General features: G+C 33.4%; 1 protein-coding gene across 2 annotated transcripts in view; it reads right to left on the minus strand.

Annotated features, from left to right (window-relative positions):
• Positions 1–4,219, minus strand: part of LOC143244704 (charged multivesicular body protein 7-like) — a 77,347-nt gene extending 73,128 nt beyond the window's left edge. Inside the window, exon 1 of one of the 2 annotated variants that reach the window (XM_076489824.1) lies at positions 4,007–4,219. The gene's annotated coding sequence lies outside the window, so the exon portion shown is untranslated. The remainder of the gene's footprint in view (positions 1–4,006) is intronic. The other variant, XM_076489825.1, reaches the window with a different exon arrangement.
• Positions 4,220–15,701: the final 11,482 nt, after the last annotated feature.

The following is a 15,701-nucleotide window of genomic DNA, read 5'->3' on the forward strand; positions in this document are numbered from 1 at the left end:
TCTTTAAGGCATTTGCTGATGTTGCCTCCAGAAGATCTCTGTCATAACTGACTATTTCATTCCATTTGTTTAATACTCCTTGTGTACAGAATTTCTTCTTGTTTCCTTATTACAATGTTTTCTGTATATTTTTGCTGGGTCCCTTGGAATCTTTATAAATTATTTTAAGCATTTATATTTTCAAATCCATTGATAATCTTGAAGGTCTATATCATGTTTCCTCTCCTCCAGTTTAGTTAGACTTAAGCTCTTCATTGCTTTATTCTTCAGCTCAGCAACTAGTTTCAACTTTTCTTTGCACTATTTCCAAGGCATCAATATTTTATTTTATTTTAGGTATAGTGACAAAAATTGTGGTCTTACATAATATTGAAAATGTTTCAGCATCCAGAAACTCAATGAAGAATTATATGATTTCAAAAGTTGACTGGCCTTCCCAGTAACTTTTGAAATATGTCACTGGACTTTCAAGCATAAAAAATGTGATATCCCTAAATCTTTTTTTCAGTATCTGTAACAATTAACTTAATACCATTCTTGAAATAATCTTGCTTGGTATTATTTGTTCCCAAACACATAACCTTAGACTTTTCGATATTAAAATTCAACATCCATTCCTTTGACCAATTTTTTAATATCATGAGAGTGTTCAACCTGACTTTAGTTTTTATGGAATTATTTATTTTAGAATAATTTACAAAATTTTACATAATGATTTGATATTCTTAGGTAGATCATTAATAAATATAGCAAACAAGATCTGTCCAAGCACTGAGTCCTGGGAAACACCACAAATAATCTTCTTCCACCTATTTTTTTCCACTGACTGAGACACATTGAAATCTATTGAGGGGATATGCTGCAATCCAATTATAGATATTTCCTGTAATACCATACCCTTTTAACTTAAGTAACAATCTTCTATGAAGAACAGAATCAAATTCTTTACTAATATAAGGAAATATAACATCAAATTATGCACTCTCAATATACAGAGATGTCCAGTTTTGCAAGTTCTCAAGTAAGCTACAATCTTCCTAATATAAAACTATGTTGCAAGCCTGAAATTATATTTAGCTTTTTAAGTTGGTCTACTATCCTTCTCCTAATAACTTTTTAAATAATTTAATCACCTGTGAAAAGAGAGAAATTGGTTTATAATTTGATGCAAGTTCCCTGTTTTCCTTCTTATGAATTGCAGTCACAATAGATCTCCAGTTACATGGTATTTTTACTCGCTTTAGAAACTTGTTAAAAATTAATTATGAGAACTTTGCTAGTTGATTGCTGCCAATTTCAGTAACTTTAGATAAATATTATCAGATTCCATGACTTAAATTCATTTATCTGCTTCAACAACTAAAACACCTCCTTCACTTACGAATAAATCCAAAATTTCATTTTGGCTGTAACTATCATCACATACATTACATACTCGGTTATCTTATTCAGTCAAAACAAAAAACTGTGCAGCCTTACTCACATTAAAACATCCTCATCCAATTCTTTCTTAAACACCAGTAAAAAAATATGCATTAAGCACCTGTGCTGTTTCCTCACTATTCTGTGCCAAATCTTCATTAATGTCAACAACCATGTTGACAAGTTTTCTTTAATGTTCATTTTTCTGTTTTCATATTTGTAAACAAATGTCTTATTAGTCTTCATATTCTTAACAAGGTTTTTTTCTTTAATTTATATTTTATTCTTCTTGTAATTCTTGCTAACTTATTTTTCTGTTTTACATATTCTTTATAATTTATTCTAGATTTCCTAATTTTACATCTTTGTAAAGCACAGGTCTTGTCCCTAACAACTTTAGCAGCCTATCAAATCAAACAGATTTCATTTCTGGTTACTGCTGTTATACTTTGATATATTGTTGGTACAGTAACTGATACAATTACTGCACTTAGCACTAAAAATAGTTTGTGTTTCTTCTATATTTTGTCTCACAACAATGCATCCCAGTCCAAATCTGGCATTGATTTTATATCATCATCATTAGATTTGTAATAATTAAGATTTTCTTACTGGAAGAGATCAACTATATCCCAACTCATGCTGTAATCAAAAACAGTCATTGTATGGTTACCATTTTCTAATGATTCCTTAATATTTAGGTTATCTATTTCTTCAAAGTTTTTTTTTATCATCACTATATCCAGCAGGCATGGAATATTACTTGCCTGAGCTCATGTAAATTCATTTATGTGCTAAGACAAATATCCATCCTCCAAACACTCAACAAATATGTTAGAGATGGAAGTTGCATTACCCACACGTTGGTTCTTGTCTCAATCTACATTTGGTATTTTAAAGTCTCCAACAATCAATATATGTTCACAATTTAAAGGGGTGATAACAGTTTTTCAGAAAATTATAAGACACTGTATCTAAGTTGTGTAGTGGAAAAAACTGCACTGATATATAAAATAATTTACTGAAACATAATATCATAATAGAAATCCAAGATGAATTCACTAAACAGAATTCTTGTCTTATTAATATGTTACCTTTCCTTGAGTTTATCTAAATATTGAAAACAATGCAGACTTATGAACTCCATTTAAATTTTGAAATGTTTCTGATGAGGTACCAACACAACAAATTGGCTAATAAATCATACCTAACCAGTTGGACTCCACTTATAGATGTTTCATATTTATAGCAAGGTAACTGGCTTATAAAATGAGTTACCACCAATAAGTACGGTTTTGCAAGAGTGAATAAATGTGATAAGATAGCACTTAAACACTTTTTTGTATGTCACATTAAGTTAACTTGATCTTATAGTTAAAGTGATCATCTTCAACTTTATAAAGTTTAAAGTTTGGAGATTTATTTTTCTCCATCCATGATTACTGTAATATCACCTCTGCCTGTTTGTAGAACTATTGTGCTGATATCCTGAATACACTTTTTTACATGAAAAATAAACCAAAGTTCATATTTCATGGCATTCTGACAGACAACTTTATGTTTAACATGAAACTTTCTTCAGCTGGGGAGGGTGTAAGTGGTATTTGTTTGTGTTCACAGTCATATGTATAGCTGATGGTTTTTGTTTTTATACATGGATTAGACCAAAATTCTGTCTTTCAATTTGCACACTATTCTTTTGATTCCAGTTGTTTGCTTGTAAAATTTGTTAATGTACATGCTTTCCTTTCTTTTACTCTTAGATGTGTCTAAAGAATTCAGAAACTCTTTACTGTATCATATATGGGAAGTACCTTAGTATGCAATATGCTTTTTTCGTCTATAAAAAACTTTAAAAAGATTTGCATATCATTATCAAGAGTTAATGTTGGCTTCTGCATTACTTTTCAACTTGAAATTCATGTTTTTGCCAGGTTTAGAAACAAAACTTTAGTTTATTGTTTCTCATTAAGATACATTACTAATTTATTGCTAATAAATATACAGGGTGTTCGGCAAGTCACTGTGCAGTTTTGTAATCATATTTTATTAAGTCTATTTCAAGCTAGCAACTGATAGCGGTGTTTAGAAACAAAATAAGAAGGATCCAGGCCTGTATTGATGCCAACGGGGGTCACTTTCAACATTGTTTATAATTGTCACTCATATTTACCTCCTGTATTCTATACTGAAACATGTCTGTTAATAAATATATAAGTGCACAGTGATTTTCCGAACACCCTGTACATCACCTAATAATTTTTTAAGAAATCCATTGTCCAAACACCAAAAATATTAATTTTTCAATTTTTGATAACCTTAGTTTTACACTAACTTAGTGACTAAATTTAATTTCAAAAGATTTAGAAACTAAGTATAGCATTACCACTAACTGTAATTACTGTATCAGTACTATTACTATTAATTATTAATAATATCACTACTATTATTAATAATACTAGTAGTACTAACTTTCTTTTAATAGTTTAAAAACTAGACTGTAATATTAATAAAATCTGGCTACAACCTACGAACTGAACACAAAAAAGTAAATACTGAAATAGGATATTCTGACAAAACATACCTGGGCGTTAGATTTTTATTAATATACTATTTAGGTCTTTTAATTTATTAAGCCGAAAACTGATCGTCTGAAAACATAATGTCCAACACAGTATCACAAAGTTATTCAAAACTGAAATTATTGTTCACAGTCACCAGAAGGTCTAATAAGATAGCTAGCTCAGTGTAGCGTTGCGCTTCACAACAAACTTTTAATTTCGTTTGAAATAATTATATAGTAATCATGGTTAAATATGTGAGGACGTGAGTTATAATTCACTTCAGTTACGGTTTTGATTTCTGATTTTCCTTCAACACGTCAGTAATATCTTTATTTTTGTAAATTGTTCTTGCAATATTTCGCCGAAATGCACAGTTTAAATCGTATATTTCGAACTGTCTTTAAAACAATAACTCATGTATCACATAATGCATATTAAACATCCAATAAACAGGTATTTCGATTTAACACTTTGCATCTCAAGAAAAGATGCAAAGCAATCGAGGGCGCTCAGAAGAGACCTTCTCTTCGCCCTACTCATGAAGTAAATTTTAACTGAGATAGTGATTGATTATTAATAGCTAAACCGACAAGATTTAAAGTTAACGAATTTGTAATGCAATCGGGTGGAAAAGGTCCAATGGTAGTCCGCCGGAGGTGAAGTATTGACTCTACAAAAAAAAAAAAAAAAACAACAAGAGGACAGGGATTTGTATATCCAAAAACCTCAGAATTTGCTGTGGGGAGAAACGGGAGTACCCCGAGAAAACCCACTTACACGATCAAGGCGCCGAAAAATCTACCCTGACTGGGCCCGGAAGTTGCTGGAAAGAAAATCAGGGTTAGTAAAGCTTATAACAAAAAACACTCAAAGACTATACAACGATAAAACACATGTGTTAAATCTACGACTGATTAAAAGATCGATCTAAGACACTAGGAGAATAAAGATAGGCAGTTCGTGGATACAAAACTGGGTGATCGATTCTATCTGTCTCAATGAGTCGTTCTATTTCGGTCTGGGACGATTGGTGTCTTCTTGTGAATCTTGTTTGTGTCTTCTTGCTGAACGTGATGTTGATATCTATAGTTGATACGTCTGTAGTCTCAACGGGCGTGGGTTGAGTCTGGCATGAAGCTGTTTTCTTTGGTTTAGGTCGCTGTTGAGGGGTAACGTGAACGTTGATCGGAGTATCCTTGTCTTTCTTCTTTGTATTAATTAAAGTATTGGTGCTTGCAGCAGAGATAATTGGCATACATGAAGATGAAAAACTTACTGGACGAGGGGTACTCTAATTAACAGACTTGACATTTTGAAGGTTAGTTACTCAATGTCGGGGGCGTTCGACATTAATTAAAATTCTGTAGGTACATCCGTGGTTAATTATAAAATCAGCTACCTGTTTATACTCGGTTATGACTTTAACAAAGTTAGTTGGCAATCCTGTAGTCTTGGAATGAAGTTTGTGAGCTGCATGAAGTTTCCAGAGAATGTTGAATTCCAGCGGGAGTTATAGACAAATGAACGTTCTTGATAAATATCGATAAATAACTTTTGGTACGAGAGCATTGAACGTTGATATCTGCTTTTCATGGCTTACATAGATAATCATAGTCCTGGAGTGTTGAAGGATGCAGTAATATGCCTCCTCGGCGAAAGATTCTAGTTTTTCTGGGGACAATAGATACGTTAGGTTTAAACTGGTCGATGAAGGCAATAATTTGACAAGGGGAGAAATCCAACGGTAATCCGTCAAGAATTACCGGGGGTACTGATGATCTTGACCTCGAAGGAAGCTTGTGCGATGAAGGCAACATCGAAGAGATGACTTCTCACGTCTGAACACTTTAGACTTTAATCGTAAGATTAAAATCTGTTCTTTTTAATCGGTGTTTATTATGTGTCACAGAAAAACATACATCACAGATATTGTTGCCAAGGAACAAGAAATGACGCATTATATGTGCAAAAACGGCTCTACAAGTGGGTTTTCTCGACATCACTGAAATGACGCATTATGTTCTTTACTGGGGGTTTGGGACTGGACTTGATTGTTTGTTAGAAAATAAGCACAAAGCTATACAATTGTCTATCTATCGCGGATTCGAATCCCTTTCACACCAAACATACTCGCCCTTTCAGCTGGGTGGACGTTATAATATGACGGTCAATCCTACTATTCATTGGTAAAAGAGTAGTCCAAAGAAGTAACACAAGTCATTACACCTATTTCATCAATGAAGCATTACATATACTGTACTAGATCTAAAAACAATAACTTTAAAAATATTATTCTTTTAAAGACTCTCTTTTCTTATTATTATCGAGTTATGGCCGAATTGTCATGTTCTCCTATGATACAACTCCGGATTTAACCATGTGCTTACCGAGTTGAAGCCCAGGGCCTCACACTAATTAGGGAGCCTGAAGTTATGACTATAAATAAAATGCACGTAGAGGTTCTGTCTCGAGGAATTCTCTATAAGGAGAAAAGCCTGGGGTCAATAAAACCCTTAATTCGGCCTTTCTCTGATCCCTTCACCTGGCCCGGCATGACTAGGTGGTTAAGACACTCGACTCGTAATCTGAGGGTCGCGGATTCGAATCCCTGTCACACCAAACATGCTCACCCTTTCAGCCGTGGGGAAGTTATAATGTGACAGTCAATCCTACTATTCGTTGGTAATAGAACAGCCCAAGAGTTGGCAGTGGGTGGTGATAACTAGTTGTCTTCCCTCTAGTCTTATACTGCTACATTTGAGCGAAATTTAAAACAAACCAAACAAAACCCTTCACCTACCACTAGATCGTTCTGTATCTGAGCACCTTCCTTCCAAATAGTCTCTGCAAGATCTTATAATTAAGTGATTAAAGTGTAGGAAAATATTTGCTGCAGCTCCCCAAATTGTATTGCAATTTAATTCATATGGGTATCAAGTCGTTTATTGTGAAGAAAGAATAAAGTATTCCTCATGATACTGTAAATTTATCATCTCGGTAAAACCCAGTTTGAGATATTTCACTGATATTATTCATCTGTAATCAAAACAAAATACTTTAGATGAAATGTTAACATCCACCTCACTAGAACAGTGGCGCTTTCTAGATAACCCTGTCATTAAAACTAAATATCATTCTCCATAATGGGTTTACCCTTCTTGAATGTTGACATAACAAAGACAGAATACTTAATTAGTGAAAATCATGTATTACGTAAGTACAAGACATGTATAGATTAAAATATGAAACCAGTGTTGACATTTGATGTGATATATTTAACTAATTTTGACTTCAGGTTTGCGATAAGGTTTTTCCACTTTAAGATTATAGTTGAGAAAACAGCTATATGTTAAGATATAGTAAGCAGTCTGTTGGTAAGGTGTTATGGTTTTGATTATATGAGTTGCAATCCTGATTTCTTGGATGTTACACAGTGGGTAGCGTGAATCCTAGAATAAGTGTTTGCTTCAAGTGCTAGAAGGATTTTTTCAGTCAAAAAAAGATTGATGGATGTTCCTTAAGACGGATTCATACCACTAAAATCCGAATTTCAATACCTGTGGTGGGCAGAGCACAGACAGCTCTTTTTGTTAGCTTTGTGTTCGATTCCAAAACAATCAACCAATCAATTGTTAAGTAGGCCATGTGTAGGTTATAGATCCTTTTGGGTGATTTGTAGCTGAAAAACGAGCAAGTCAGTGTTTCCGATAAGCTCAGTGATAACTTTATCACACGACTTGGATGTGCAGATAAATTAAATGGTGTCCCAGACAGAGAAGTCAAGAGGTAGTCCTTCGATTTTGACAGATGGCGTCGGACTAGCGGTTTACTAGAGAGAATCTTGATAAAATAAATCTTGTTGGTTATGTGGCTGGGAGGAGAATCTAATATCCAATGATCATGACTGTAATGAGGACATTTTTATCTGGTTTAAATTACACGAATATAATATTATATCGGATTCAAATGTTTAAGATTTTTGAAATGCTAATTATCTAATGAAAATGTAACTTGTTAATTTTTATGTACTTTCCAGGACAAGAGAAATGGCGTACAGTTCGACAGTGAACACAGAAACTGTATAAAGGATCCTGTCTGCAACAACTGAACTACAACAGACTAAGACAGAGCCCATAGAGTCATCAGATTTGAAGCCACCCATATTAGTGGAAATGGAAGGATGGTTCGAAAGATATTCAGCAAATAGAAGACGGTACTTCCAATCTGGATTATCCACCTTCCTCAGATGACTTAAAGCAAGATTACAGGTGTGAACGGTGATAAGCCATGGTGGTATGAGTTGACCAGTGGAGGCAGCAACATTATCTAATGATAGAACCGCATTAGTCAGCTGCACCTGGACATGAAGCCCAAAAGGAAGAAAGGCAAGCCATCTATTCTGAAAAAGCATAGAAAGACATAGCCTAAGTGGGATGCTGTGATAAGGATCGAAGTTTGTAGCATACAGTAAAGAAAGTTATAAGGGGTGGAGGCAAAGAGAAGATTTGTGCAATTCAATGTAAAATCTCTGAAGTGGAGAAGTGCAGAAAGCCCAGTGCAGGACTTTCCACATCAGATGATGAATGAGATTCAACATCTTCAAAGTCAAGGTTCTGGCAGAACCATAGCCAAAGACCAATAGTCATGTTTGGATCAAATGAGGGCGTGATAGATCTTTAGTATAGAGCATTGATCTTCTCCCCAAGAGGTGGAAGAGAAAACATGGAAGATGTTCAGTGCCTTTGTACACTTGACATGTAGCTATTTGATGTGTGGAATGAAAGTCAGCTTATGGTCAAAGATAAGCCCAAAGAATGTTGCTTAAGAGACCACGAAAAGAACAACATCACTGAGACGGAGCTTGGGAGTAGGATGAATACTCTGTTGGTAGCAAAAATGCACGCAAAGAGTTTTAAAGTCAAAAGTTAGAACCGTTTGCTGTGGTCCACTTCAACATACGATTGAGGGCAGTCTGAAGCTGCTGCTCAATAAATCTCAAGCTTGATGACTAACATGAGATGTGGAAATTGTCGACGTAAAACCTGTTTACAATGGTAGGAGGAAATTATGCAATGATAACAATAATCTTCATATTGAAAAGTGTGATACTTATGACACAGCCCTTTGGGACTCCAAGTATCTGTGGAAAAGAACAAGAGAGCATCGAGCCCACACGAACACGGAATCGCTGGTCCAATAAAAAGTTTTGGACAGAAGTGGTTAAATGGCTACACAACCCATATGAGTGGAGGTCTCGTAAAGTGTCGTACCTCCATGTAGTATCATGTCTTCAATCACTACAAATTTCAATTGCCAACTTTCTTTAAATTTATGTTTCACGTTTGTTCACTCACGCACCATTCTCTTTTCGGCAGCTTTTGAATTTAGTTTTTAATAAAGATGTTTATATTTCATGCTGCATTCTCAGTATTCCATTTTACATCGAATCAGTTAATATGAGATTAATAATTACATTTTAAATAAATCTTGATGAAATTTTCATTTGTTAAATGGATCTATCCGATATAGTTCGAAAGTTAAGTTTAATCTAAATATGCTACTAGGTGAATAAACATAAATAGAATATTTTTCTGTCGTGACTGTTAAGTTTGAAAAACTTCTAAGTTAAAGAAAATAACATTTTATAGAACTAAAAAACGTATGAATAAAAAGAATAGTTGTTTGAGTAGAGTAGATTGTTTTCCTAGAAGCTTCTCAGGTTTATGAAAAGTTGTTTCTTGAACATAGGTTATTTCCTAATTCTGCAAACGTTTATGACTCTTGTCTAACTACAACCAATGACTCTGAAAGAACATCTGCTAATTTTAATGCACCCAAAATGACCATCTATGTTTATACTTTGGAGATTAATAACTAGTAAAAGTCACCATATAAAAGAAGAGACAGTGAAGGAGCAAATGCATCAAAGTGAACAGTAGGTGAGGTTTGGTATGTGCCAGCAATACGAAAGTATCTTGACTCCAGCTAGATAGGAATTCATCTTGTATATTGATGAATCAGTTCATTAACTTATAAGTTACAGCAGTTAAAAGACGCACAAAATAGCAGAGTATATATCAGTCAGGTGTACATGACCAGTGGTGAAATGGCTTGATCAAGAGCCTTAAAAGAAAATAGTAAAGTTGGATAAGAATGATATCACTCTTTTATCCTACTGAGTCCCTAAAAATGAGAAGGAAATAGCTAAGAGTACTTATCTAGCTGTTCAATTTGTGTTCTGTGAAACCACTCAAGTTGAATGCAATTTGTAACCAAGGTTGGCGATGATACGAAAATAGAGTGAAGTAAATATGAGTGACCATAATAGTACATAATCTGTATCTAATATTAATAAGACGTTTTGCATTCTGTACACAGAGAAGTCAATTAAATGAATACAGAATATCTATACACAACTCCTCAAACTTTACATTAATATATCTGAATGAAGATATATTATTTTCTTGGTATTGAAGTGTGAATTTATTTTACTTTGATAGCTCTGAGAGAGAAAGTGATATATCTGGCATGTATGAACTTTTTGTCAAGAATCAAGTAAAACCGCATGCTAGAAATTCAAACAGAATACGCTTTAGAGAAGAAATTACTCTAGATATAGCTAATTTTAGATTGAGAACTTAGATTTCCTTTAAAACACGGCCCAAACCTAAAAATGTTACATGTTTGAGTAATCTGTGCCACCATCCTCCTGTTTTTGAGATTGTTGCAGACAACTCTGAGGAAAAGTAAGGATATCTGAGAATACCATAGTTCTAATACATTTATATTGCAAGTATATCTTAGTGTGTTACAAAACTAAGTATTTTAACAGTGTATATATTAACAGTAAAGCAGACATCAAAGCAATCTACCGCCAGGAACATTTTTTCATTCATAATTATCAACCTGCTGTCAACTAATGACGAAACTTCTGGTTGGTTTTTTAAACACCATTTACAAATACCAGCTTGATAGGACACTGAATAACTTTGCTTTAGCTAGGATAGTGAACAGGTGTTAACTGAAAGATTCTAAATAGCCTTTCCTGACCTAGAATACAACATTCAGTAACCTATTCACATGTGCATAAAACAGGGAAACGTAATTATAATTAGCTACTTTCTTACAAATATTTGATGGACTTCCACTAAGTTCACTTCCAACGTCACCTTTTTAGATAAAAGTTAATGAATTTTCATTGACTTAACTCTCAATGTCACACATACTAGTTTTAAAGCAGAGATATACTTTAGCTGTATATTCACTTCTTTTTGTAGATGCGAAGGTATTAATATCTCCATTATTTTGAGTTTTTCTTTTCCCATGTCTGAGTTCCATCTTATTACATGCATTGTCCAGTAAAGAAATCTTCAACTATTTCTTTTACTGTGTACGAGCCTTTTAGGTAATTGGATCCACTCCGCTCATCCTCATAATGCAAAACTGTTATGGTCTTACTTTTTAGAATTACAACCATTAGATGATAACTATCACTACCATATTCATCTTCAACTTAGGCTTATCACCCTATTAAGGCCAAAAATTATAAGGAGCCAAAAGGGTAGATATGATTTAAATATTAAATCTGTCGTGTTGTGGCCAATAACCAAACCTTTCCTTAAAAACTAATTACATTAATTTCAGGTATCAGCTAGTGAATAAAAATACTCTCTCTCTTTTCTCTTATAAGGAAGTTTCGTTTGTCATTGGATCTTGCAGGAATCTTAAACATATTAGAAAAAATGAAAAACCTCACATTTTCCTTAGACATGTTCTGTCTAATATACTTGATTTACTTGGTGGTCTAAAATTAGGCTATTCGTTTACATGTTTTAAAAGTTTCGTTTTTGTGTAACCATATATTGCCTTCCTGACAGCAATGACAACTAAGTTTATGAACTACTAACGATAACTATGATATTGATATCTGGTCTTGAAATTTAAAGAAAGAAAAAAGACGATAATGAGGTTTAAGTACACATTTTAATTACATTTGAGGGTATACCTTACCAATAACCCATTTCAGCTGATTCCTAATAACAAAAGAATATTACTTATAAATCTTAAACCACTAAAAAACGAATATTCAGTTGGATGTAAAGAAAACTTACCTTATTAAAATAAGTACGAAGTATTTTGTCAATTACATCATAGGGAAATATATTTTTATGTATAAAAAAACTTTGGCGTCGGTAAATTCTTTATTCATAATTACCTAAGTGCTACATATTTTGCATGCGAAGTGAAATAATATTTTAACTATTGTTTCTTTCAGAATTAAAACATAAACCTGTGAATGTTTTCTCATAATAAATTTCATAGTGGAAACCTCCTTTTTTGTTACTAATAAAAGTATCTAAAAAGGACAGTTTATGGTCTTGTTGATGTCCTACATTAAAGTTTGTGATGTTATTTGTACTGATTAAATGAACAAACTGGGAAGCCTGACAAGAGAGAGTTCTTAAGATGGTGGAGGTAGAATAAATAAATCGTAATTTTTTTTTCGTGAAAAACATAAATATAAGTTAGCTAAAGATGGCGCAAGTCTCGAGCCCAAAGTGGCACAGTCAACAAGATTATAGAGCATACCTACCATTCAATATAAAATGAGATTTCTTTGTTACAAGGTTATTAGTTTAAAAAATAACAACAAATTATGGGATAGACACACTGTTGAAGCTGCCCCCCAGTGGCTCAGCGGTATGTCTGCGGACTTACAACGCTAAAAACCGGGTTTTGATACCCGTGGTAGGCAGAGCACAGAAAGCCCATTGAGTAGCTTTGTCTTTAATTCTAAACAACAACAACAACATGTTAAAGCTGTCATTATACATCAACTCAACACTTGACTTTATTGTTACGTCTAATGGAATGTTTCTATTTTGTGATTTGATGCCAAATCTGCCACAATGCACATCAGTACCAAACTTTAGTTGAATTTCATAAGAAAACTCGAACTACCTTTGACAATCGATTCATTTATGATAAATGTTTTGAAAAATAAAAGCAAAGTATTTGTTACATGACAATCTCAGCCTAAATTAGTATTCTGATTGTTTAATATTTAAAAATTGCCAAAATAGAGCAATAAGATTGCAGATAAATAAATTGCAATTTTGTTTCTGTTTAACATTTTGTGCTATAAACAAGTCTTCAAAGAGAAAAATCTACATCTTTCAGAAGCGTTATGTTTCATCAACCAATATGTCAAAACATCAAAAGTAGGCTGAGAGTACTCATTTTATAATTAAATATATTTAGTATTTCTATAAATCTATATATTTTATATAATTTCTCTTATTAGCAAAACTGACAAGCAGATATATAGCATAAAATATAAGGACGACAAAGGACTTCTTGGCTCAATCTGTCTTGTCCCATACACTACACCAAGCTTTAAAAACACCTCATTACTAGTTTTTACGATTCAAATATTTACGAAGTTTTCTCTTAAACTCTTAAATTCATTGCATTTATTATATCTAAAGGCAACTTATTACAAAGACCAAATACCCCGTTGGAAAAATAAAATAAAGTTAAATATGACTCATATCTTTCCAAAATCTATATGTCCCATCCCAGTCCGACTATTCTTGGCATAAAGTACATAAATATGGCTAAATTACCTTAATGATTATAAATCCATCAGTCAGATTTCCTATAATTATTTTAATATATATAAAGAGAATTTAACACATTATTATAAGACGAATTTGAAAATACAAATCAGCAAGTCACAATTTAGCCACTGCCAATACAAAGTAGGTATCAGAACTGCATTTTGACATTTCATAGATATTGTAATGCCACAAAAGGTTTACCACTTTTAGGAAGAGTAACAACCCTTTTGAATACAAAACATATATACATTTAGATCCTTAAAAAGTGTTCAGTATTTCCAAGATGGAAGTATGCCTTATGTTTAATGGCATTCAGAAAAAAACTTAAGGCACCAGGAATATTTGCTACCAACCACACACCAAACATGATAAGCAAAATGTGTTTTTCTGTAACATGTGAAGATCTACAAATAAATTGTCATTCATATACCCCTGGTAACACGATCGTGAAAAATCATTGTGTGTCAGAAAAAAACATTTTCACAATATATCTTTTAAAATGTCATTACTAAAACCAGCAGGAAAATGAAATGAGTATTCATGCTGTTTCAATGAATAGCCACCAGTTAGAAACTGAATGCACTACCTACAGATTTCTCTATAATCGGAATGTTGAAACAGATTTGGGGAAACTGTCATTCTTATATATTGGATGGAGTATGTAAAGCATGCAAGTATAAGTAGTGATTTTGATATAACAGCTCTATGTTGGACCCTTTTATAATGGATAGTATGCTGCAGAATTATTGACAAGATGTATAATCATAAGAATGAGCATAATCAGAAGTGGCAACATAGTGATTGACGATTATCTGATGCTCTAAAATTATTTTCATATAACATACTCAACTTCTGTATTATAGGCATTCTTTATACGAACTTTTGACGTATTTTCCTATATTAGTCTAAATAACGGTAACTTAATGTATTACTTTTAATAAAGTAGTAAGTTAGAGTAATAAACGAATTACAGTTATTAAAAACAAAATATTCTTTTCTCCTTGTAATGCACTCATACCACTCAACGGTCTTGGTTATACAGAATATCCTACTGGTCAGCCAAAATACACTCTTCATATCTCTCTCAATCACTATGACATTAGAACATCACAATGCTCTAAGTGCCAACTTGAGAAGTTGGTCAAGTAGACTTAATATCTAGTGATGTAGCTGCCATATAATCTTTCACCTCGGTAAAAGTGAATAGAAAATTCCTCTCTATAGTAGTGGAAATATTGATGAAATAGTTTATAGAGTCTTGCTGTCTGAACATGACTTCCCCCTCTTCAAAACGTTTGTTTTAACTTACTTTCAAAGCATATATTACAAACAATCTGTTCATTTTGGTTTTTCTTCCTTTTTTGGAAAGTTGGATAATCAAAACAAGAAAATATCATTTTTCCATTATTCTGATATAATGGTCATGGTGTAGCCTGGAGAATATCAACAAAGCCCCTCTTTCACTAACATTAACATATTCTCCGTTAATGACTGTCTGGAAACAGAAATAGATTTTGTTTTTGAATTTCGCACAAAGCTACTCGAGGGCTATCTGTGCTAGCCGTCCCTAATTTAGCAGTGTAAGACTAGAGGGAAGGCAGCTAGTCATCACCACCCATCGCCAACTCTTGGGCTACTCTTTTACCAACGAATAGTGGGATTGACCGTAACATAATAACGACCCTACGGCTGAAAGGGCGAGCATGTTTGGCGCGACGGGGATGCGAACCCGCGACCCTCAGATTACGAGTCGCACGCCTTAACGCGCTTGGCCATGTCAGGCCTGAAACAGAAATAGATTTTGGTCTGCACAGAAATATTTGCTAATCCTAAAATTTGTATGTTTTTTATGATATTATTGTCAATGATGGAAACCCACTTCCATAGGGTATATATAATGAACTCAGAAACGAGTCTGGAATATCTGCAAAACATATCCTTTCTTAGCTATGAAACCTTAGAGAATGCTCATACTTATGCTTGGTAGATCCAATGTAAAGTCAAAAGAAGATTGGATTAATATCACTGCCAGTAGTCATTTCGAACAAATCTTAAAAGGTGCGCAAACATTCCAAGCTTATAAACAAATGGCCCT

This window comes from Tachypleus tridentatus, chromosome 2 (genome assembly GCF_004210375.1).
Source record: "Tachypleus tridentatus isolate NWPU-2018 chromosome 2, ASM421037v1, whole genome shotgun sequence".
In the NCBI taxonomy this organism is placed as follows: domain Eukaryota; kingdom Metazoa; phylum Arthropoda; class Merostomata; order Xiphosura; family Limulidae; genus Tachypleus; species Tachypleus tridentatus.